Below are 27,214 nucleotides of genomic sequence, written 5' to 3' on the forward strand. Positions count from 1 at the left end.
AAAGTAAAAAAATCCATGAAACTAAAAGGCAACCTACAGAATGGGAGAAGATATCTGAAATGACCTATTAAATGGTTAGTATCCAAAATATATAAAGAAATTATATAACTCAACACCAAACACACACACACACACACACACACACACACACACACACACACAAGCTTATTACAAAATGGGGGGAAAATGTGCAAAAGAATGGACAGACATTTCTCCAAAGACATACAAATGGCCAACAGACATTGAAAAGATGATCAGCATCAGTAATCAGGGAAATGCAAATCAAAACCACAATGAGATATCATTTCACCTCTGTCAGAATGGCTAAAATTAAAAACACAAGAAACAACAAGCGTTGGCAAGGATGTGGGGAAAAAGGAACGCTTGGTGCATTGTTGGTGGGAACGCAAACTGGCACAGCTACTGTGGAAAACAGTATGGAGGTTCCTTGAAAATTAGAATTACCCAGAGAAAATGAAAGTGCTAATTCAAAAAGATATATTCACTCCTATGTTTGTTGCAGCATTATTTACAATAGCCAAATTATGGAAGCAACCCGGGTGTCTATCCATAGATGAATGGATAAAGAAGATGTGATATATATACAATGGAATATTAAGCATAAAAAAAAGAATGAAATCTTGCCATTTGCAACATGGGTGGATCTAGAGGGTAAAATGCTAAGCGAAATAAGTCTGTCAGAGAAAGACAAATACCACATTTCACTCATATGTGTAACCTAAGAAACAAACAAAATGAACAAAGTAAATAGACAAACAGAAAAACAGACTTTTTTTTAATGTTTATTTATTTTTGAGAGAGAGAGAGAGAGACAGAATGTGAGCAGGGAGGTACAGAGAGAGAGGGAGACAGAATCCAAAGCAGGCTCCAGGCTCTGAGCTGTCAGCACAGAGCCCAATGCGGGGCCCGAACTCACAAACGGTGAGATCATGACCTGAGCCAAAGTCGGACGCCCAACCAACTGAGCCACCTAGGCACCCCCAAAACGGACTCTTAAATATAGATAAGTGATGGTTACCAGAGGGGAGGTGATGGGGGGAAGGGTGATATAGCCGAAGGTGATTAAGAGTATACTTATCATGATGAGCACTGAGTAATGTATAGAATTGCTGAATCAGTATTTTGTACATCTGAAACGAATGTAACAGTGTATGTTAATTATACTGGAAATTTTTTTAAGTCTTCACAACAATAAAATACTAAAATAAAAAAGCCACATGATCTCATTGTTGCAGAAAAAGCATTTGACAAATTCAATACCCCTTCATGATAAAAGCACTCAGAAAAATAGGAATAGAAGGAAACTACCTCCACATAATAGAAGTCATACATGAAAAACCACAGCAGGGGCGCCTGGGTGGCTCAGTCGGTTGAGCGTCCGACTTCAGCTCGGGTCATGATCTCACAGTCTGTGAGTTCGAGCCCCGCATCGGGCTCTGTGCTGACAGCCCAGAGCCCAGGGCCTGTTTCAGATTCTGTGTCTCCCTCTCTCTGACCCTCCCCCGTTCATGCTCTGTCTCTCTCTGTCTCAAAAATAAATAAACGTTAAAAAAAAATTTAAAAAAAAAACCACAGCAAACATAATAAGGGTAAAAGTATGAAAGCTTTTCTTCTTTTCTTTTTTTTAAAGATTTTTTTAAGTTTATTATTTGAGAGAGACAGAGACAGCGCAAGTGGAGGAGGGGCAGAAAGAGGGGGAGAGAAAATCCCAAGCAGGCTCTGCACTGCCAGCACAGAGCCCGACATGGGACTCAATCTCACAAAACCATGATATCATGACCTGAGCCAAAACCAAGAGTCAGATGCTTAACCAACTGTGCCACCCAGGTGCCCCCTGAACGCTTTTCTTCAAGGATCAGAATAAGGCAAGGGTGCCAACTCTCCTTAGATCTACTCAACATAGTAGTGGAGTACATAGTATGTAGTTCCAGCCAGAGAAATTAGACAAGAAGAAGATATAAAAGGCATCCAAATCAGAAAGGAAGAGCAGATATTCTTATACATAAAAAAGTCCTCAAGACTCCACACACACACACACACACACACACACACACAAAGTTGTTAGATCTAATGAATTCAGCATTGTACCAGGATACAAAGACAGCACACAAAAATCGGTTGCCATTTCTATACACAAACACAGATAATCTGAAAAGGAAATTACAAAAAAAAAAATCTATTAACAGCATCAAAAATAATGAAAGTCTTAGGGGCGCCTGGGCGGCTCAGTCAGTTAAATGTCCAACTTCAGCTCAGATCACAATCTTGCAATTCAGGAGTTGGAGCCCTACTTGGGCTCTATACTGACAGCTCAGAGCCTGGATCCTGCTTCTGATTGTGTGTGTGTGTGTGTGTGTGTGTCTATGCCCCTACCCGCCTCTCAAAAATAAATTTAAAAAATTCGGGGGAGTGACTGGGTGGCTCAGTTGAGTGTCCGACTTTGGCTCAGGTCATGGTCTTGCAGTTCACGGATTCAAGCCCCACGTCAGACTCTGAGCTGACAGCTCAGAGCCTGGAGCCCACTTTGGATTCTGTGTCTCCCTCTCTGACCCTCCCCTGCCTTTTTCCTCTACTTGCAGCCCCTGACAATCTCTTTTCTACTTTCTATGAGTTTGGCTTTTTTCTTTTTCCTAAAGATTCTACATGTAAGTGATACCATGCAGCATTTCTCTTTCTCTGTCTGGCTTATTTCACTTAGTATAATGCCCTTGAGGTTTATTCATGTTGTTGCAAATGACAGGATTTCCTTCTTTTATAAGACTGAGTAATATTCCATTGCATATATGGCTTTCCCATTTTCTCGTTCTGTTCATCCATTGATCGACACAGGTGGTTTCCATACGTTGGGTATTGTGAATAATGCTGCAATGAACATGGGGATACAAGTATCAGTTCAAGATAATGATTCTGTAACCACTGGAATATATACCCAATAGTGAAATTGCTGGCTCATACGGTAGTTCTACTTTTAATTTTTTGAGAAACCTCTGTACTATTTTCCATAGTGGCTGTACCAGTTTACATTCCCACCAACAGTGCACAGGGTGGCTATTTCTCCACATCCGTGGCAGCATTTATCCCCTGAGTTTTCTAATAGTAATCACCTTACAGGTATGATATCTCATTGTGTTTTGATTTGCATTTCCTTTATTATTAGTGATGTTGAGCATCTTTTTATGTATTGTTGGCCATTTGTATGTCTTCTTTGGGAATAGATCTATTCAGGTCATTAGCCCATTTTTTAATTGGGTTATCAGTGGGGGGGTTTGCTATTGAATTGTATGAGTTCCTTGTATATTTTGATATTAACCCCTTATTGGATATGCAGATATGTGGTTTGCAAATATTTTCTTACTCCACAAGTTGACCTCATTTTGTTGATGGTTCCCTTTGCTGAGCACCTTTTTAGTTCAATGTTCCACTTGTTTATTTTGGTTTGTTACCAAAATTTGACTTGCTGACAAATCTAAAAACTCATTGCTAATACTGATGTCAAGAGGTTACACCCCATGCTTTCTTCTATGAATTTTATAGTTTCAGGTCTTACATTCAATTCCTTAATCCATTTTGAGTTGATTTTGAGTAATTATTCTTAAATTAGGCCCTGCATAACTATCTTGTGAGGACTGTTCATTTTAACTTTGTTTTGGAACAGTAAAATGCTATAATAAAGTAGTAAAGGGGCTCCCAGCAATCAACTTCTGACCTGGCACACAGGGAAGATAAAAAAATAATTCAAATTCAAAAACTATCAACAACCCTGGTTTATGGAGTACTAGGGGCACTATGGTCAACACAAAGCTTCAAAGAGAATATGTTGTAACCTAGATAATTGAAAGAAACTTGAAAATACTTGTCCTGCCAAAACTCAATAGTTCTGCTTCCTATACTAGGAAAGTCACTGTGTGCAGTTCAACAAATGATCCCAGTCCTGGAAAAAGCTTTCGTAGATGTGCAGCACTGTGCACTCTTGTTCCAAACAACAGATCTTTCAGAAGAGCATGCCCTGCAATGGTGTGTTCATTACCAGAGAACAGACATGTATAAGCCATGGCCTAAAAAAAGATGCCCTCCAATGAAAACAAATATTCTCAGCCAGAAGTACCTATGCTTCAAGTTTTACACTTCGTATCACCCATCCTTATTTTCCAATTTCCCCAGGAAATAGGATGTGGTATAATAAACTCGGAAATCTTTCTCCAATTGTTTTCTTTTGTGTTAACCTACTTTAGGTGTACTTGAGGACAAACAGCCTAGCTTTACCAGATTTTTTAAAGAACTGACAACTATCCGGATCAATTGTTTCCTTTACCTTTCACAGATATCCTGAAAAGTCACTGTATCAGTCTGCCAGAGCTACCATAACTAATACCACTGACCAGGTGGCTTCAACAACAGAAATTTATGTTCTCATGGTTATGGAGGCTGAAAATTCAGGATCAAGGTGTCTATAGGCTTAGACACCTCCCTCCTTGCTTCCAAATGGCCACTCTCTCGCTGTGTCTTTGCATGTCCTTTTTTCTGTGTGTGCATATTCATGTTCTCTCTTCATCTTATAAGGACACTAGTCATGCTGGATTAGGTCCCAACCCTTATTACTTCATTTAGCATTAATCACCTCTTTAAAGGTCCTATTTCCAAATGTTGTCACACTGGGGGTTAGGATTTCGACATATGAATTTTAGAGGAAACAATCCATTCTACAATCGTCACTATTCCAACTCAAAATAAGAGGGAAAAGAAACTCAATTTTTAAATATTTTGGAAAGGGGCACACATAATAAACAGCACTCTCTTATAATCGTTGACGTTGTTTCCATGTCTATATCCAATCTCTTCTCATCTCCAAAAGGAAAACGTGCATATGGTAGGTGCTACAGAGACACCTGCTAAATGTAAAAGATTGTGAGATGGCAGGATATCTATACCTCCTTCTACTTCACACATGAGAAGATACAGAGAAATGAAAAAGATCATCAGAGTCTGACTCTGTAATAGGCACAGAGTCTGGTAGAAAATTATTTCATTTGTGCTGTGGAACTAAAGGAAATCAAAGTTGGGGTGTGCAGTAGATGACTAAAACAAAAAGACCACTTTTCAATATCTGTGGCCTGGGACAGAGGCTTGAAGATCATGAGGCAAAGAATTAGAAGGAGAAATGGAAGGCATTTTTTTTGTGAACCAAGACAACCAACTCAAGAAGTAACATGCATCATAAATGGGGCAACTGAATTATTATAGAATTTGATTAAACTCCATTAAAACATTAAAAATGTTGAGTTTAGAAATGGCAAAGATGTACTAGTGGGGCTAGAACAAGAGATGGAGATTTTGATAGTAAATAGGCTCTTTGGGAGGTATGTAACTCAAGCCATTTTATCTAATTTGCTCCTTCTGACTTATTTCTTAAGAAAAAATTTAGCAGCTTTTTTAAAATGAGAAACCAGGATCTTATTAAAGTGCGACAAGGAGGGGCACCTGGGTGGCTCAGTTGGTTGAGCATCCAATTTTGGCCCAGGTCGTGACCTCATGGTTAGGGAGTTCAAGCCCCGTATCGGGCTCTGGAGTCTGCTTCAGATTCTGTGTCTCCCTCTCTCTCTGGACCAACCCCCCCCCCCCCCCAGCTCACACTCTTTCTCTCTCAAAAATAAATTTTTAAAAAAAGTCCTTAGGGGTACCTGGGTGGTTCGGTCACTGGGCGTCCGACTTCAGCTAGGGTCATGATCTTGCGGTTCATGGGTTTGCGCCCCACATCGAGCTCTGTGCTGACAGCTCAGAGAGTGGAGCCTGCTTCAGATTCTGTGTCTCCCTCTCTCTCTGCTCCTTCCCTACTCACACTCTGTCTCTCTCTCAAAAATAAACTTAAAAAAAATTTTTTTTAAGCCCTTAAAGTGTGACAAGGAAACATTTAGATTGTGACTTATCGCCTCTTTTGGATCATCACTGCAAACAAGAATACATTTGTGTATTTGGTAGTGAAGCCCCTTTTCTCTCACCAATTACTGTGCTTTTCTGCATCATCTCCTATCTCTATCTAGACAAAGCTTACTGTGCTACAGGACAGGAGCTTTACTAGAGTTGTGGAATAGCAATTTGAAGAATGGCATGTTATTGCTCTCTTAGAACTTACATTCTTATTAAGGGCAACCTCCACCCCCATGTGGGGATACATACACACACACACGTGACAAGTGCTACAGGAAGAAAACCCACAAAATAGGATAAAGAACGGGGTAGCTTTCATTTGACATTATGAAGGACCATGTAAGCTGAAAAGGTCCTCATAGAAAATTTCTACAGATAAAAGAGTCCATTAAAAGATATGATGAACTGGTAAGAATTGAGGGAAATCCTTTGAAGATGGGAATAACATGAATGTGTACAATAGCTGTTGGAATCCCCAAAGGGCATCTACCAATCCTGGAGGTCTAGAGTTTCTATCATAAAAGACACATATCTGTCTGTATGGGACAACAGAAAAGGCCTGGGGCACACTTATGGTGAGTTGGTAGATAATAAAAACATAAAACTAAAAAACTCAAATGGTTTTATCCTTAGGGAAAGAGAGAAGCAGGATTAAGACAGAAATAAACAATGTTTGCTTTCACATTGGTTCTAAGTATCGGGAAGAAAATCTCCCCTGGGTATCTGTGGTCACATGCAGGCCCTCACATAGGTTTAAGAACCTAACAGTATTTGCAAGGTCTGGAAAACTGTAAGGCATGCTTTCTAACTTAAAAATTAGTCCACTGCTGGAGCACCTGGGTGATTCAGGCAGTTAAGCATCTGACTCTTGGTTTTGGCTCAAGCCATGATCTCATGGCTTTGTGAGTTCAAACCCCACATCGGGCTCTGAGCTAGCAATGTGGCGCCTGTTTGGGATTCTCTCTCTCCCCCTGTCTCTCTGCCCCTCCCTTACTTGTGCAGTCTTTGTCTCTCTCAAAATAAATAAACGTTAAAAAAAAAGAATTTTATATTAAAAAAAGAGTCTACTGCTAATGTCTTCAAGGCATGGCAGGAAACAAAAAAGTAAATCCTTTCTGGAGTATACAGTCGACTTAGATTTTTTTTAAAAAACCTGTAGGCAGATTCTAAGGTATATAGGGTAAAACAAAACAAAACCACACTAGGAAAGAAGATTACATAAGTGAGAGTAAACAAAACCAAAACTAAAAATACATGAGAAGCAGAACCATGAAGACTTCCAATATTAGAAGTATCAACAGATAGAACATAAAATGAGGGCTGCCTGGGTGGCTCAGTTGGCTGGATGTCCGACTTCAGTTCAGGTCATGATCTCACGGTTCATGGGGTTGAGCCCCACATTGGGCTCTGTGCTGACAGTTCTGAGCTTAGAGCTTGCTTTGGATTCTGTGTCTCCCTCTCTCTCTGCCCCTTTCCTACTCACACTCTGTCTCTCTCTCTCTCTCTCTCTCTCAAAAATAAATAAGCATTAAAAAAAATTCTTTTAATGTGAAATGATGTTAAAAAGGAAGAGTTCATTAAAAACATGAGAAACAGAAAGACAGTATCAAAATGACCAAGTACACTTACATTTAGAAAACAACCAAATAAAAATTTCTATAAAAATAACTCATAATATTACATTCCACAAATAGACTTAGCTATATAAGGAATTAATAAACTGCAAAACAGACTTAAAAATTATAGAGAATACATAAAAGGGGTAGGAATAGATTTAAAAATGAAGAAAAAAACCATAGAGGAGAGACTGAGAAGGCCCAATATATGTTTAACTGGAATTCCCAAAGAAAATAAATGAGAGAGGAAAAGGAATATGTGACTTAGTTTTCAACAGAATTGAAAGATATGAATCCCTATAGATTCCACAACTATGCTGAATCTGAATAAGAAAATAAAAATAATACAAAATCTAAATATGCCATGGTGGAACTATGATGCTATAAGGGTGAATAGGGGCACCTGGGTGGCTCAGGTGGTTGGGTGTCCACTCTTGATTTTGGCTCAGGTCATGATCTCACAGTTCATGGAATCGAGCCCCAAAGCAGGCTCTGTGCTGACAGTGCGGAGCCTGCTTGGGATTCTCTCTCCCTCTTTCTGCCCCTTCCCCACTCACACTCGCTCTCTCTCTCTCAAAATAAATAAACACTTTTAAAAAGACAATAAACAACAACCCCACAGAACATGCAGCACAGTGGTTACAGGCATGTATGTACATATGCAGGAAGAAAATATGTAAAATTAATGGTGATGGCTATTTCTAACAGGAGTTGTAGGAGTGAAATTAGAAAAGTGACAGTAAAGAACAGAAAAAGAAAAATAAGAGGGGCGCCTGGGTGGCTCATTTGGTTAAGCGTACAACTTCGGCTCAGGTCATGACCTCATGGTTTGTGAGTTCAAACCCCTCATTGGGCTCTCTGCTGTCAGCACAGAGCCCGCTTCAGATCCTCTGTCTCCTCTCTCTCTGTTCCTCTCTCCTTCTCTCAAAAATAAATATAAAAACAAAAAAAATATTAAAAATTAAGAAATAAAACTGTTAAAATGTTAATGCTATGTAGTAGCTATATGGTTGACATATTAGCCTTAAAGTCTTTTAAAATCTGCACAGAAAACAAACTATTAGGATATTCATTTGTTCAACCTTGGTGTGGGGAATACTTCTAAGACGGGAATATAAGAAACCACAAAGAAAAAGGTATGTGGTTAAATGGAATATAGATGCATGTGCATGTACACACAGGAAAATATACACAAAATGATACCAAAGACTGAAAAAATACTTTCAATAAATGATGTTCAAAATATTCCAAAACCTTCTACAACCTAAGAGTGAGAAGCTGAAATGAAAGCTATGCAAATGATACTGATCTGGCATTTGTTCTTAGGGTGCCATCCTAGAACACAGCTTTTCTTGATAGCAGTAATGTTGACATGCTCAACCTGGCAATCCTTTGCGCTGGGGTGGGGTGCTGTCCTGTGCATTGTAGGGTTAGCAGCAACCTGCCCTGTACACACTAGACGCCAGCAGCACCAAAAATTGTTAGACATTGTCAACCCTCCCTGAGGATAGAGGTCATCTGTTTGAGAAGCATTGCTCTAGCATTTTTAGCAGGATGTGAGTCTTGTAGAATGAGTGGCTAGGTTTCCTCAAGGTGTCACCTGTAAAATTATCTAGTAACATCTAAAAACAAAGTTCCATTACTATTTATTCTTCCATTAATTAGTGTCTTCAGATATTTTATCTTCTCGAATCAATTTCAGTGACATATTTATCTAGAAAATTATGCCTTCTCTCTAGATTTTTGAATTTATTGTAATAAATTATTATTACAGTAAAAAATATCTTTATGACATCTATCATGATCGCTCCTTTCTCACTCATAGTGTTGGACTGAGTTATGACCAGTGTTTTCTGATGTGACATGATAAAGTCTAGTCTAGCAAATTCAAATAGGTTTTGCCTATTGCTTTTTTTTTCCTTTCCTTATTTTAAACTACTTTTTTTTTTTTAATTTTAGAGAGAACATGCATAAGCAGAGGAGGGGGAGAGAGAGAGAGAGAGAGGGAATATCTTAAGTGCTGAGCATGGAGCCAGACACAGGGCTCAATCCCACAACCCTGAGATCATGACCTGAGCCAAAATCAAGAGTTGGTCACGCAACTGACTTAGCCATCCAGGTACCCCTATTGCTTTCTTTTTCATTAATCTATTTTAATTTTATTAGACCCTTCTATCTAATCATTTCAGGGTTGTCTTTAATTTTTTCCCTTTTCTTGAGTTAAACATATAATTACTTACTCAACAAATATTAATTCCCTATTCAAAGTGTTTAAGATACAGTATGAAAATGCTAAATAACTGTCCTTGACTTTTTAATATGATGCATGAACTACTGAAAACAGCTTTGACCACATTCTATATCTTGATATATCAGTGGTTCATTGTTACTCCCCTTAAGAATCTATTTTGGTTTTATTTTTAAAATAATTAAGCATACAGATGTTACTAAGTTTCTAAGAGCTTCAAAATTTTCAACATCCATAACTACTGCAGAAAATAAAAATTATACAACTTTTGCTTTTAAGGATTTGTTATAGAGGTTACTTCATAAAACATTTGGTTTAAAAGCTGTACTCTTAATTACACATTCACTACATCATGAGATTATTATTTTCCCAGTATGAACTCGCAGACACAGCAAAAAGGATCTGAATAATGGGCTGTTCATATTTATTACATTCTGAAGATAAGTTTTTTACATGCAGTAAGAGATCAAAGCTTTCATATGTTATTAAACAAAGTATTCTCCATTCATTTTAATAATAATTCTACCAGTGATAGTGATACTGTCAACATTTACTGGGGATTGTCAGACAACATATGAGATGAAATATTTAATTCCCTCCAATTTAAAAACGAGTAAAGAGGAACAGGGATATTAATTTACCTACTCATTGTCCCAGTAGTAAAAGAGTGGTAGAACTACAATATGTAATGTGGGGTTAAAAATTTTGTTTCAAGTTCAAATATAAATTCTAGTTAACATATAGTATAATACTGATTTCAGTAGAATTTAGTGATTCATCACTACATATGTACAACACCCAGTGCTCCCCACAAGTGCTCTCCTTAGTACCCATTACCTATCTAGTCCATCCCTCACCCACCTCCCTCCATCAACCCTCAGTTTATTCTCTATAGTTTTTATTTTATGGTTTGCTTCTCTCTTTAAAAAAATATTCTATGAAGAGTTCCCTCAAGTTTGTATCTTGAATTTAGACTTGTTCTCTCAGTCTAAACTGTGATGGATTTTCTACATTCAATTATTGACCCAAAATAAATTTTCTGATGCCTAGATATAAATAAGAAGCAAATGAGATTAGTATCTATTGGATTTTCTTCTAATAAATTTATTGTAACATAACTGATGCATTGCACGTTAAGTTTCCCTATATCAACTTATAAACTTGCTGATACTCAATTAGTTGTGAATCCTAATGAAAGGTTTTCTGTATTCCTAACATTCCTAGGTTTCTCACCATTATAAATTATGTGATATTTAATAGGTCTGAACTATGAAGAAAGACTTTCCTACATAGCTTACACAAAACTTTCTTGGGGCACCTGGGTGGCTCATTCAGTTAAGCATCCAACTCTTGGTTTTGGCTCAGGTCATGATCTCATGGTCCATGGGATTGAGCCCCACGTTGGGCTCTGTGCTGACAGAACAGAGCCTGCTTGGGATTCTCTCTTTCTCCCTCTCTCTGCCCTTCCCCTACTCGCTCTCTTTCTCTCTCTCAAAAATAAATAAGCTTAAAAAAATTCTTGCCAGTAGGTGAACAACTACCAGCCTTCCCACATTCTTCACTTGTCTGTTCTGGCTGGTATACAATCTCTGATGCAAAAGTTTGAGCTCTGGTTAAAGGTGTTCCCACAATGCTTACATTCATAAGATTTTTTTTTCTCCAATGTAAATTCTGTAATATTTAAGTTTTGAGCTAAGACTAATGGCCTTTTCACATTTCTTACATTCGTAGTATTTCTCACAGTATGCATTTTCTGATGTTGAGTAAAGTAGGAGCTCTGAATAAAAACTTTTCTAAATTACTTATATTCATAGGATTACTCTAAATATAAATAATCTGTTGAAAACCTGTGAGCCACCAAGGGAGACCTTTGACACTGCTTACATTCATAATCTTTTTTTTTTTTCTCCAATATGAAGTCTCTGATGTTGAGCAAGTTGGGAGCTCCAGATGAAGGCCTTACCACACTCTTCACATACACAGCATTTCTCACCAGCATGAATTCTCTGATGTCGAGTAAGATGTGATTGTTGAAAAAAGGCCTCACCACATTCCTTACATTTATAAGGTTTTCACCACTATGAATTCTCTGATGTTGAACAAGGTGTGAACCATGACTGAAGGCCTTCCCACAGTCCTTACACTCATAAGGTTTCTCACCAGTATGAGTTCTCTGATGCTGAGTACGTTCTGAGCCACAACTAAAAGTCTTTTCACAATCCTTACATTCATAAGGTTTCCCACCAGTATGAATTCTTAGATGTCGAACAAGATGTGACAGCTGAATAAAAGCCTTCCCACATTCCCTACATTTATAGGGTTTCTCACCAGTATGAATTTTCTGATGTCGAGCTAGTTGTGAGATATGTCTAAAAGTCTCCCCACATTCCTTACATTTATAAGGCTTTTCTCCAGTATGAATTCTCCTATGTTGTACAAGGTGTGAACCGTGACTGAAGGACTTCCCACAGTCCGTACACTCATAGGGCTTCTCACCAGCATGAGTTCTCTGATGTTGAGTAAGTTCTGAGCCACAACTAAAAGCCTTCTGACAGTCCTTACATTCATATGGCTTCTCGCCGGTATGAATTCTTAGATGTCGAATAAGGGATGATAGCTGAATAAAGGCCTTCCCACATTCCCTACATTAATAGAGTTTCTCACCAGTATGAATTTTCTGATGTCAATTAAGTTGTGGGCCATGACCAAAGGCCTTCCCACATTCCATACATTCATAGGGTTTCTCTCCAGTATGAATTCTCTAATGTCGAGTAAGTTGTGACCCACAACTAAAAGCTTTCCTACATTCCTTACATTCATAAGGTCTCTTGTTAGTATAAATTATCTGATACAGCTCTTGAGAATTCTTATGAAAAGCCTTATAAATATGTGCTGCTGGGTGCTGGCTGAATGTAGGCATTTTTTCATATTTCTCTTATCTGAAATATTCCTTCTCACTTCTGTTTTATTTCAGATAGGCCTCTGAAATTGGATCCATCAAGGTGGTTTTTTAATCTTTCCATTATATACCACTGAAATGATTCTTTATCAAAAGTGCTCTTTTTCGGAAATAACTCCTTAGTATCACACATGCACTGTAAATCTGAAAAATAACAGTAAAGTATACATATAATATATTCCTCTTCCATCAAAAATTAAACTTCTATGGCAGAAACTGGATAAGGGAAAATCATGTTCTAAAGAAGTAAATGGATGAAAACATTCTCAAATATTGAGGACAAGAGTCCAGGGAGAGGAATTAAAAAAAAAAAAAACAGTAAGATGCTAAGTAAGTCTACAAAAATGGAGGATAAATAGAAGTCCATGAATACTATATAGTCTATTTACAGGAACTTCCCAACTACTATATGCTTGTTTTATAATGTCTCTGACAGAAGTAAGGAAGAATTCAGTGAGGTTCCAGCAGTGACAAAGTAGAATGGGTAGATTTAGAGAAAATGATACACCACTGATGAGTTCCATGTGGAAATGACCAGCACACTATTAAAATACTTTCAAGTCCATTACTTTTATGTCTTAGTTTGTTACTTAACTAACCTGAGCCCCCAAACTCTCATTTGATAAAGAATAACTATTCTCATGGAACTGTGAGGATTAAGAAGACTACAGCTCCTTGGCATAATATAAGTCCTCAATAAGAAGTATCTATTAGGGGCACCTGGATTGCTCAGTCAGTTAAGAATCTGACTTCTTCTCAGGTCATAATCTCACCACTTGTGAATTCGAGCCCTTCATCGGGCTCTGTGCTGACAGCTCAGAGCCTGGAGCCTGCTTCAGATTCTGTGTCTCCGTCTCTCTCTGCCTCTCCCCAACTTGCACTCTGTCTCTCTCTCTCTTAAAAATAAACATTAAAAAAATATATATGTAGTATCTATATTAATTGTTATAACTATGGAAGAAGAGTTTGGCAGTTAAGAGAACTATGAAATGAATATTATTTAAACTCCTCTCTCATATAAACTACCACTCAGTAAGCAGCAATACTTTTTCCCAATCCAACACTTTGGTTCTCATTTTTGCTTACTCAGCTCTGATTCTCTAACCTATCATTATAACTTTCGAATCGATCTCCAACTCTGGTTCAATCCAACCTCCTGCTTATCCTATGCCTGCACCAAAATCACTGAACATAGGTGGAGAAGCACACAAAATGAAGATAAGTAGTCCATTTTCAATATAAGAACACAAATCTTAACTGCAGCCTCAGAGCTGACTGGCTATTTTATTACATTTCCTTGAGTAATTTAAATTAGTAGTGACACAGGATTTAAGGCATCAAAAGGAAGACAGCCCAGAAGGAGACACAAAGTTTTTTATGAGATCTTACCATGTTAGAGAATAAACTTCCAGATGATGAAGAGAGTAGAATAATCAAATAAATGATGAAAAATTACTACTTCATGCCAAATACAGGATTAAACTGAAGATGGACTAAAACTTTACTATACACACACACACACACACACACACACACACACGCACAAAATCTTTAAAACTTTTTGAGATAAAGATCTGTACCAAAATCCCATATTAAAAAATGGTAAAAGAATATTCACTAGTACTACTATTACTCAAACTACACTGAAGTTTCACTGTGATAAATTTTTCAAAATTTAAAGAGATAACTGTTAATATAATAAAGAGGAAGAAAGAATTATAAGGGGAAAAAAATGGAAAACTTTGCTAAAATAACAGAGTTGATTTACTCTACCAAGAATAAAGATATCCCACATATACATATGTATTATATTCATAATACATATACATACATAAAATATATAAAGTCACAATAATTTATACAATATGGAAATAGAAGTAAGACAAAGGTTAAGTGAAAACATTGCCTACTGAACAATATACTGTATACAGTTTGATACTCTCTAAGTATGTATGTGTGTGTGTATATACACCAAAACAATAAAGCATATTATCTGTGGATAGTTATATATGATCCAATGGAACAGGGAAGGATCTGTAAAATATGTATACATCCCAATGCACATGGAACATTCTCCAGAACAGATCACATTAGGCCACAAAACAAGTCCAAATAAATTTAAGAAGACTGAAATCATATCAAGCATGTTTTCCAACCATAAAGGTATGAAACTAGAAATAAATTAACAACAACAAAAAAACCCACTGGAAAAAAACACAAACACATGGAATCTAAATAACATGCTACTAAACAACCAATGGGTCAACTAAGCAATCAGAGGAGATGAAAAAAGACATGAAGACAAGTGAAAATGAAAACACAACAGTCCAAAATCTTTTTGTGAAAGCAGTTTTAACAGGGAACTTTTATAGTTATACAGGCCTACACCAATAAACAAGAAAATCTCTGAAAAACAATCTAAATTTACACTTACAGTAACCATAAAAAGAAAAACAAAGTTCAAGTTAGTAGAAGGAAATAATAAAAACCAGAGCAAAAATAAATAGACTAATAACAATACAAAAGCTCAATGAAACCAAAAGTTAGTGCTTTGAAAAGAAAATAAATATGATAAACCTTTAGCTAGACTACCAAGAAAAAAAGAGAGAGGACCCAAATAAATAAAATTAGAAATGAAAGAGGAAAAATAACACCACAGGAATACAAAGGACTTACAAGAGACTACTACTAAGCCAACAAATTGGACAACCTAGAAGAAATGTATAAAGTCCTGGAAACATACAATCTTCCAAAACTGAACCAAGAAAAAATACACAATCTGAACAGATTACTAGTAACAAAATTAAATTAGTAAAAAACAAACCACAAAAACCTCTCAACAAACAAAAGTCTAGGATCAGATGACTCCACAGGTGAATTCTACCAAACATTTAAAGAAGAGTTAATACCTATTCTCCTCAAACTATTCCAAGAAATAGAAAAGGAAGGAAAGCTTCCATTCTACAAGGCCATATTATCCTGATACCAAAACTGGACAAAGATATCACAAAAAAGAAAACTACAGGCCAATATCCCTGATGAACTTAGATACAAAATAAAAAAATATTAGCAGATTGCATTCTACAATAGATTAAAAGGATCATTCACCATGATCAAGTGGAATTTTATCCAGGGGTGGGTGCAAAGACATTTCCATAAAACACAAATCAATCAACATGATATACCACGTTATCAAAATAAAGAATAAAAATAATATGACCATGTTGACAAATGCAGAAAAAGTATTTGACAAAATTCAACATCTGTTCATGATAACTCTCAGCAAAGTGGGTTAGAGGGAACATACCTCAACATAAAGGCAATACATGATGAACCCAGAGCTGACATCATACTCAGTGGTAAAAAAACTGAGAGCTTTTCTTCTAACATGAGGAACAAGATAAGGATGTCCACTCCCACCACCGTTACTCAACATAGTATTGGAAATCCTAGCCATAGCAATCAGAAAAGGAAAAATTAAAAGTATCCAAATTGGTAAGGGAGAAGTTAAACTGTCCTTATTTGCAGATGACATAATACTATATATAGAAAACCCTGAAGACTCTATCAAGAAATTATTAGAAATAACAAATGAATCCAGTAAAGTTGCAGGGTACAAAATTAATATTCAGAAACTGCTTGCATTTCTATACATTCTATTAATAATGAGGTAGAAGAAACAGAAATTAAGAAAACAATTCTATTTATAATTACACCAAAAAGAATAAAATACCTAGGAACAAAACTTCACCAAAGAGGTGAGGTACCTGTACTCTGAAAACTAAAATAACACTGATGAAAGAAACTAAAGATCACAATAAATGGAAAGACATTCCATGCTCATGGGTTGGAAGAATTAATATTGTTAAAATGTCCATGCTACTCAAAGCAATCTACAGATTCAAAGCAATCAAATACCAAAACCCCATCAAAATACCAAAAGTATTACTCACAGATATAGAACAAATAATACAAAAATTTTACGGAACCCCCAAAGAAACCCAAATAGCCACAGGAATACTGAAAAAGAAGAACAAAATTGGAAGTATCAGAACCACATATTGCAAGATATACTACAAAGAGATATTAATCAAAACAGTATGGTACTAGCACAAAAATAGACACATAGAACAGAACAGAAGCTTAAAAATAAACCCACACTTTTATAGTCAATTAATCTACAACAAAGTAGGTAAGAATATACAATGAGGAAAAGACAGTCTCTTCAATAAATGGTGCTGGGAAAACTGGACAGCTACAATCCAAAGAATGAAATTGGACCACTTTGATACACCATATACAAAAATAAATTCAAATGGATTAAAGATCTAAATGTGAGACCTGAAACTATAAAATTCCTAGAAAAAAATATAGGCAGTAATCTGTTTGACATCAGCCTTAGCAACGTTTTTTTAGCTATGTCTCCTAAGACAAGGGAAACAAAGGCAAACTGAAACCAAAATAAAAAGCCTTTTGGGGCGCCTGGGTAGCTCAGTCAGTTAAGCATCCAACTTTGGCTCAGGTCATGATCTCGCAGTCCATGAGTTCGAGCCCCACGTCGAGCTCTGTGCTGACAGCTCAGAGCCTGGAGCCTGCTTTGGATTCTGTCCCTCTGTCTCTCTCTCTCTGTCTCTCTGTCTCTCTCTCTCTCTCTCTCTCTCTGCCCCTCCCCCACTCACACTCTGTCTCTCAAAAAAATGAATAAATGCTTTAAAAAATTTTTTTTAATAAAAAGCTTTTACACAGCAAGGAAAACCATCAACAAAATGAAAAGGCAGCCTACTGAATGGGAGAAGATATTTGCAAATGGCATATCTGATAAGAGTTAATATCCAAAAAAATGTAAAGAACATATACAACTCAATACCAAAAAAACAAAAGCAAACCTAAATTTAAAAATTAAATTAAAAAATGGGCAAAGGACCTGAATAGATATTTTCCCAAAGACATACAGATGACCAAAAGATACATGAAAAGATGCTCAACATCACCAATCATCAGGAAAATGCAAATCAAAACCACAATGAGATATCACCTTACCCCTGTCAGAATGGCTTGTGTTAAAAAGACAAGAAATAACAGTGTTAGTGAAGATGTGGAAGAAAGGAGCCCTTATGCTCTGTTGGCGGGAAAGTAAATTGGTGTAGCCACTGTGGAAAACAGTATGAAGATTCCTCCAAAAATTAAAAACAGAACTACCATACAATCTAGTTATTACACTGCTGGGTATTTACCCAAAGAAAATGAACACACTAATTCGAAAAGATACATGCACCCTTCATGTTTACTGCATCATTATTTACAATAGCCAAGATATGAAACCCACCCAAGTGTCCATCCATAGAGGAACGGATAAAGAAGATGTGGTGAACATACAATGGAATATTACTCAGCCACACCAAGAGTGAAATTTTGCCATCTGCAACAACATAGATGAACCTAGACGGTATTATACTAAGCAGAATAAGTCAGAAGGAAAAAAAAAAAATACCATATAATATCGCTTATACATGGAAAGTAAGAAACAAATGAATAAAGAAACAAAACATAGAAACATAGCAGACCAGACCCATAAATGTAGAGAACTGGTGGTTGCTGGGGGGCAGGGGGGAACATGGGTGGCTTAGACTTCCAGTGATGGAATGAGTAAGTTACAGGATGAGAGGCACAACATAGAGAACACAGTAATGTGGGGACAGACAGCAGCTGCACTTATGGTGAGCACAGCATAAGGGACAGATGTGTCAAATCACTACATTGTACACCTGATGTGGGGGGCCGGGCCCCGGTGCCAGGCTGAGACCGGGTCGAGCAATGTTCCCTGTTGACTCAAGCCAACCCGGTGGTTCCCCCTCCCATTCATGTGGGGGGCCGGGCCCCGGTGCCAGGCTGAGACCAGGTCGAGCAACGTTCCCTGTTGACTCAAGCCAACCCGGTGGTTCCCCCTCCCATTCCCCCACTTTCAAGGGCATACGAAAGCCTTGTCAAGGCCGAGAAAGTTAATTCCTGAAGCCTGTGGTCTGCAGGTGTTGGCAGTAATGCTACCTCCCTTTTTCTACCCCGAGTCAGATAGAAACAAACATGGGAATTGTGTTTTGCTAGCAATCTTATCAACAAGGTCTTGTGACCCGTCTAGAAAATGCACAAGAAACACAGAACTAAATGTTTTGGTGGGCAGTGATTATGTGAAACCTGTTTATTCTTAGAATGGCCTGACCCATAAGAGTCTGGATATAAAAGATTGTGTACAGCAACAATAAAGCCGTCACTTAGGCCATCAGCCCAGGGGACCCTCCTGTTCCCAAACTTTCTCTTCTCTCTTTTTTTCTTGCATTCCCCTACCCTCAGGACCCTGACCTCGGTGTTTGTCGTGCCGGTCGCGACAACCTGAAACTAACGTAATGGTGTGTGTCAACTACACATCAATAAAAAAATAATAATAATTTACTCACTTTAATTCCCTCAAGTTCTGAAATGAGGCTTGCATAAATTAAACATCAATACATTTTGGATAAGAGTGAATGAATAAAGCATGAATTACTGAAAAAAGGAGAAACTTCTCAAAAAGGATCAAGTCATTGAAAAAAAGGTAAAATAGGGGTTTTTAAGAAATATTGTTCAGAAGTAACAATACTTACACAAGTTTAAATGACAAGGGGAAGCTGGGAAAGAATTAGATTGCACATATAAGGAAAAGATTGCTGGTCATGGGGAAGGGAGAGAAACAAAGCTACTTTTCTATGACTCAGGCCTTCTCTCCCTTGTCAGGCCTCAGTCCTTGGAAGGGCACTTCCCAATAAAAATATCAAAGGTGGTAACTGCCGCCGGGCAAGGCCACCTGGGCTGCCAAGGCCTCTCTCTGTCAATGAGCTCTCACTCACCTGGGCAAGGTCCACCTGTCATGGCCTTTGTAACCATCCAAGGCTGCTTCTCTTGCTCCAATAAGGAGATCACATCTGGCTTAGATCTGGAAAGTCCTACTTCAAGAAAGGAAAAGAAATAGGATCAACCTACAGGTATGGCAGAATTCAAGTCCAGCTGTGGTCACTGAAGAAGACAACAAGAGTAACAAGGAGGGTGAAGGTCTCCTGAAGAACAGTGTGTGACAGAGACGTCTTCCCCAAAACCATAGAGTGCAGATTATTCCCTCAGTAGCAGGAAACAGAATTCAGACAATCCAGAAATCCACATGGAAAGGGGCAGAAATTCCACAAGGCAAATACCGAATGATCTGCAAGTAAACGTCCTTACCGACAGAGACCAGGTTGTGGTAGTTTTCCAACATCACGTCTCTGGATAAGTCCTTTTGTGCAGCACCCAGGTAGTTCCACTCTCCCTGGGTGAAGTCTATTGCCACGTCCTTGAATACTACCAACCCCTGAAAAAAGTCAATATATCCATCACTGATGAAGTTAAAGGCAATTTTTCAACATGGAAAGGGAAATGGAGAGTCATCAGAGAAAGGAGGAGACTCAGGCTGGGGCTACAGCACACGTCTGGCAGGTCGGGAGCCGCTACCCTCCCTCCCGCTCATTGGAGAAACAAGCCAGCTTCAGACGGAAGGGCTTGAAGTGAACAAATACTGTAAAATGGAGTTTCCCCAGTAAGTGAAGTAGCAGAAAATACGCAGCTTGACTAAGAAAAACTTGGGGCGCCTGGGTGGCGCAGTCGGTTAAGCGTCCGACTTCAGCCAGGTCACGATCTCGCGGTGAGTTCGAGCCCCGCGTCAGGCTCTGGGCTGATGGCTCGGAGCCTGGAGCCTGTTTCTGATTCTGTGTCTCCCTCTCTGTCTGCCCCTCCCCCGTTCATGCTCTGTCTCTCTCTGTCCCAAAAATAAATTAAAAACGTTGAAAAAAAAATTAAAAAAAAAAAAAAAAAAGAAAAAAAGAAAAACTTGTGGCCTCCATCCATCCTATGTGTACCTCAGACCATATTTCTCTCTTTGAAAGCACAATTTGCATGTGATATAATAATTTAAGAAAGAAACAGTCTAAGGACTATTTCATCATTATGTCGGGAGATCACAAGCATTTTTCTCCTGCTATATAAGATAAATCGTGTATCTTATAACTGACTTGACCATTCTTATATTTTATATTTTAGACACTTAGGTTTGCCCAAACTCTGAAGGAATTCATAGATGGAAAGTTATTATCTAGTTATACCATTATGACTAATTTAAAACCTCCCTGAAACAGATCAAAACTTTGTATCGACAAAGGATGTGGTTTGTCACAGCCTTATTAAGCCATGGTTTTGTGGCAGGCATCTTTAATATTTCCCTTGGGAAAATGTGCTCCATCCGCATTCCTGACTGAAAACTAACCACGTGAGAAAGGTCTAAGACTGTTCACGGTACACTCAAGAACAGGCTGGGGAGGAGAGGACTTAGGGAAGGCGCTCACAAGAGTGGGTCTGGGAGCAGATTCCTGGAGGACATCCCAGGAGCAACTTTCATGACAGACAATAAAAACATAGGACCTGATAGAAATACAGAAAGTGATCATTCCAACTCACATGAGTCACAGTTTTCAGAATTCCAAGAATGATCTGTCCTCTCAGTGACTGTCCTGAGAGGGCAGAGCTGAATACAAAGAAGGCAGGACAGACAGGCTTTCCTCAGAGAAGTCAAACCGTATATCACAAGGACCTGTTTTCCCCATCCCCACCTCCCACAGGCATGGTAACAAGAGCCCAGAGACTGCAGACGCTGCTACAGCAAGAATAACAATACTATTCAGGTGCTATAATAAAATGTCTCTATTCTAACCTACTAAAGGAGGTTTCCTGAACATTCAAGTTTCTAGACTTTTGTTTTTAACTCTCTTTAAAATCTCTCAGTGATTATTTTTATATAGTACCTATAACTTACCAGTGTTTTCACTAACAGGTTGGTCAGACTGTCCTAGGTCTCATTACAATATGTGGAAGTACCTCCTTTTGCCTTATTTTTAATTAACCATATACTTTAGAGATCATTTTATATTAATGCATTAAGAGCTCCTTTATTCTTGAGATATTAAATAATCCATCTTGGGGTACCTGGGTGGCTCAGTCGGTTAAGCGTCTCTCACTTCAGCTCAGGTCATGATGCCCCAGTCCGTGAGTTTGAGGCTTGCGTCAGGCTCTATGCTAATAGCAAAGAGCCTGCTCAGGATTCTCTCTCTCTCTCTCTCTCTCTCTCTCTCTCTCTCTCCCTCCCTCCCTCCCTCCCTCTCTCTCTGCCCTTCCCCCACTGGTCCATTTTCTCTCTCTCTCTCTCTCTCTCTCTCTCTCTCAAAACTAAACTTAAGGGGTGCCTGGTGGTTCAGTCGGTTGAGCGTCCGACTTCAGCTGGCGTCATGATCTCACGGCTCGAGTTCGAGCCCCACAATGGGCTCTGTGCTGACGGCTCAGAGCCTGGAGCCTGCTTCCGATTCTGTGTCTCCCTCTCTCTCTGCCCCTAACCCACTTGCATTCTGTCTCTGTCTCTCTCAAAAATAAATAAACATTAAAAAAAATTTTTTTTTAAAACTAAACTTAAAAAAAATAATCTGTCTTAAGAATGACCCACAATTTTTTAAACTGTTTATTTCTGAGAGAGAGACAAAACACAAGCAGGGGAGGAGCAGAAAGAGGGAGATACAGAATCCGAAGCAGGTTCCAGGCTCCAAGCTGTCAGCACAGAGCCTGACATGGGGCTTGAACTCACAAACTGTGAAATCATGACCTGAGCCAAAGCTGGATGCTTAACCAACTGAGCCACCCAGGCGTCCCATGACCCACAATGTTTTAACTAGCTGCCTAATAATCAATATTTAGATTATTTATAAACCATCACTATCTATTTTATATTTTATTTCACACGCACAAACAAATCTGTATGATAATATCCATGAGTCAAGTTGTAGGATGTGTAGTTCAAATTTTTACACAAAAATTGCTAAACTGCCTACTATAAAGGCCCTATTATCATGCATTAGTGCTGAGAGCTTCCTATATTCTGTCAACTCCTAATCCAAACCCATATGAAGAAAAGTTTTATGGGTTCACCTGGCAGAAGAGAAAGAATCCTCATTGAAAGCATGAGAATGAATAAAAACATAAAAGATGAATAAGTATAGGGGTAAATTTCAATGAATATTAACCAGGAAAAAAAATTCATATTTAAATACGTGTAGAATCGGGACGCCTGGGTGGCTCAGTTGGTTGAGCATCTGACTCTTGATTTCAGTTCAGGTGATGATCCCAGGGTCAGACCCCATGTTGGGCTCTGTGCTGAGTGTGGAGCCTGCTTAAGATTCTCTCTCTCCCTCTTCCCCTGTCCTCCACGCATGCACTCTCTCTCTAAAATAAAAAAAATTTTTAATTAAAAAAAGGTACATGTAGAATTAAAATCCATTACCAAGAAATACTGGAGGGGATGGAGAGACAGGATGAAGTTGGCAAATGCAGTTTTAAAAGTTCTAAAATTCTAGCACCACTGGGAAATTGTAAAAATAATAATTTGTATTACACTATAAAGCATCAATGATGCATTTTGCAATCTCTAGTGCAAAAACACTAAAACAAACATACATGAATGTATGATGGAAGGAAAAAAATGGAAAGATACAAAATTCAATTAACCCAAAATAAGACAAAAGAGAACATAAAGATGAACTAGGGGCACCTAGATGGCTCGGTCAGTTAAGCGTCTGACTCTGGATTTTGGCTCAGGTCATGATCTCACATAAGCTCAAGCCCCATATCAGGTTCTTGCCCTGGCAGCACAGAACCTGCTTCTGATTTTCCCTCTCTCTTTGTGCCTCCACTGCTCACTCTTTCTTTCTCTCAAAATAAATAAACTTAAAAAAAATGTACTAAGTGGAAAAAACAAATAACAACAAAACAGACATAAACCCAACTATGTAAGTAATTACATTTAATGTAAACTAACACAAACTAAGAAAAGACTAAACTTGTTGGAGCATATTTAATAACAAAATACAACTCCATGCTGTTTACAAAAGACACCCTTCAAATATGAGGTAGAAAAAGATTGAAAGTAAAAGAATAGAAAAAGACATAGCATGTGAATACTAACCAAAGGACAGCAGGTAGAACTACAGTAATATCAAACAAAATAGGCTTTATGTCTATTAGTTATTCTTGCCTTAAACAGGAATATTTCATCTTTATTATAGATGTCAACACAACAGGAAAATCAAAATTCTACGCCTCTATCTACTCAATAACACAACTTCAAAATATAGAAGGCAAAAACAGACAAGCAAACCAATAAGACAAAAATGCAAAGATAGTGAGAGCTTTAACACATCCCTCTCTACAGTTAACATAACAAGTAGGAAAAAATCAGTATTGGTTAAAGAATATCTGACTGATATAACTAACAAAGTTATTGTGACATATAGAATTCTACAATCAAATGACAGAATTCACATTCTTTTCAAATACACTGGAAATCTTTCCAAAATTGGCTATATCCTGTGCTATAAAGAAAGGCTACATAATTTTCAACAAGGAAATCATTCAAATGATACTCACTGACCTCACAGAACAAAGCTAAAAGTCTAACAAAATGCCACCAGAAAATCCCCAACTACCTGAATGTTGAACAATATATTTACGAATATCCATGAATCAAAGAAGAAATCAAACTACAAATTAGTATAGTTAACTGAAAAATACTGATGTATGACATATCAAAACTTGTGTGATGTGCTGAAAGTAGTGCACAGAGAGAAAGTTATAGCCTTAAAGAAGTCTTAAAGAAAATCTACAGCCTTCTTAAGGAAAAGAAGGCTAAAAATGAAGCGTTTAAGAGTTCATCTCAGAAAACTAGAAAAGGAAGAGCAAACCAAACCTAATGAAAAATTAATTATAATAAAGACAAGGGAGGCTATCAGTGAAACAGAAAGCAAAGGCAACAAAATCAAAATGTTGCTGCTTTACAAAGAGTGAAAAACATTTATAAGCCCCTAACAGGCCAACCAGCAACAACAAAATAAGAGAAACAGCGATGATAGCAGGGATAATAATCCTACAGATACTTAAAAACATGTATATTATTAACAAGTTTAATGCACGTAAAAAATGTATTTGAATGAAACGTGTAAGTTTCTCAATAAATGCAACTTATCAAAGCTACCACAAGTAGAAAATAGGACTATTCGGTGACATATTAAGGAAATCAGTCTTTTAAAATTCCCACAAAGAAAACTAAGGCCCAGATGACTTAACTGATGACTTCCTCCAAACATTTAAGAAGTGACGCCAATCTTAAATTCTTTCTAAGTGGTAAGTGTAATCTTAATACCAAAACCTAACAAGGAAGAAATGGCAACTACAGACCAATCTCTCCCATGAACAAAGCTGCAAAATCTTAAATAAAGTAGCAGTAATATATAAAAATCATACCTATATATCATACCCAAGTGGAGCTTATGTGAAAAATGTAAGAGATGTCTGACACTTGAAAATCAATGTACTTTGGGTGCCAGGCTGGTTCAGTCAGTGGAGCATGTGACTCCTGATCTTGAACTCAGGTCCTGAGTTCAAGCCCCATGTTGAGCATGAACTTACTTTATCAACGTTTTTTATTTATTTTTGGGACAGAGAGAGACAGAGCATGAACGGGGGAGGGGCAGAGAGAGAGAGGGAGACACAGAATCGGAAACAGGCTCCAGGCTCCGAGCCATCAGCCCAGAGCCTGACGCGGGGCTCGAACTCACGGACCGCGAGATCGTGACCTGGCTGAAGTCGGACGCTTAACCGACTGCGCCACCCAGGCGCCCCGAGCATGAACTTACTTTAAACAATAATAATAATACCTTAAAATAGTAATAATATTACTTAAAAATCAGTGTACCTCACCTCATTAATAGAAAAAAGAGAAAATTACATGATCCCCTGGATACTGGCAGAAATTCTGACAAAATCCAACATTTCGATAAAAACTGAGTAAACCAGAAATCAAAGGAAACACTATCATTAACCTGATAAGGCAAATCTTAAAATGCTCCCTCAAAAATCACAATTAAAGCTAAAAATCTGAATGCATTCCCCTTAAAATTACGAAAAAGACCTTTCAACTAGAGGTCTGATCCAGTACAACAGGGCAAGAAAAAAGAAATAAAACGCATAAGTACTAAAAAGGAAGAAATTAAACTCATTAGTCACAAATGACATGATTGTGTACATTAAAAAATCTTAAAGAATCTATAGATAAGCTACTAGAATTGAGTGATTTTATCAAGATTGATAAAAGGTCAACTTAAAAAGAATCCATAAATTTCCATAAATCAAGAACTAAACAGAAACACAAAATTTTAACTGACGTAACTTTCAACAGTATAAGAATAAATCAAATAGCTAGTTACAAATCAAAATAGTCTTAAGACCTCTAGATTAAAAAAGACACAATATTATTGAACGATATATATATCCCATGTTCATTGTTTAGAGGACTTATGAGTAGATGTAAATTCTCTCAAAAAACTTTGTAGATTCAAAGCAACCCCAATTTTTAAAAAAGTAATTTTTTAATGAAATTAGCAAATCAATTCTAATATTCTTATAGAAGTGCAAAGATCTGTGAATAGCCAAGGCAATCTCAAAGGAAACCTTTACAAAGGATTCACATTATCAGATATTGACAGTAACGGGGCAGGGGGGTATGATAACTGGAATGCTGGCAATATCCTTTTATTTTTTTCACCCTGTCTCAGTGCTGATTGCCAAGGCGTATTAGGGTTGCAAAAATTCATCAACTCGTGCAATCGTATGTACAGTATATTCGAATGAAGAAGACTAAGAATGCAATAAAAATGCAAGTAGAGGAAATCACCAATAGTAACAAATCAACACCATGAGTTGGAAGAAGCACTCCGAGGAACACTAAGAGCCGCTAATACAGCAGACGCCCAGATACGCGCAGGTTCCCGCACGTTCCGACCTCCCCCGCCCCCGCCCTCAGCACCGCGCAAGGAAAGAGCGGGCACAGCTCACGGAGCGGGAGGGCGGGCACACCAGCAAGGCACGCCCGCCGGTGCCCACTTGACCTCCGGGCGCCCCGCCCCTCTCCGTATCGCCCCCTCGTACGTCCACTCCCGCTCCCAGACACGCGCACAGTCACCGTCAGCCGCCCGCCAACACCCACTGTAACCGGAACCTGCACCCCACACCTGGCGTCAGGACAAGCGGACCGACACCACCTCCGAGAGCCGCCGCGCGGGGGGCGGCCGGCAGCAGCCAATCAGCGGCGGGAAGGCAGCAGCCAATCAGCGGCGGGAAGGCAGGTCTGGAGAAACGGCTTCCGAAGGGGGGGCCGCCGGGAAGTGTAGTCCTGGGCTCCGGGAGCAGAGGCCGCCGGGAGGCGTAGTCCTGGGCGGCAGGAGGTGCGTGGGGCTTGGAGCCTGGCTGACCCCGGGCGGCCGCAGTCTCCAGAGAGGCGCCTGTCTGCGG

The 27,214-nt window shown here is 38.4% G+C and overlaps 1 long non-coding RNA gene and 1 pseudogene across 1 annotated transcript; both read right to left on the reverse strand.

Moving 5' to 3' along the window:
* Positions 1-146: 146 nt before the first annotated feature.
* Positions 147-27,214, reverse strand: LOC144614012 (uncharacterized). The gene is made up of 4 exons (XR_013551551.2): positions 26,935-27,214; positions 20,021-20,147; positions 19,651-19,749; positions 147-2,883 (listed from the first exon to the last, which is right to left on the reverse strand). It is a non-coding gene; the product is annotated as an uncharacterized LOC144614012 (long non-coding RNA).
* LOC145713073 (uncharacterized) lies at positions 7,621-16,097 on the reverse strand (annotated as a pseudogene).

Source organism: Panthera onca, chromosome D4, assembly GCF_046562875.1.
Source record: "Panthera onca isolate mPanOnc1 chromosome D4, mPanOnc1 haplotype 2, whole genome shotgun sequence".
NCBI lineage: Eukaryota > Metazoa > Chordata > Mammalia > Carnivora > Felidae > Panthera > Panthera onca.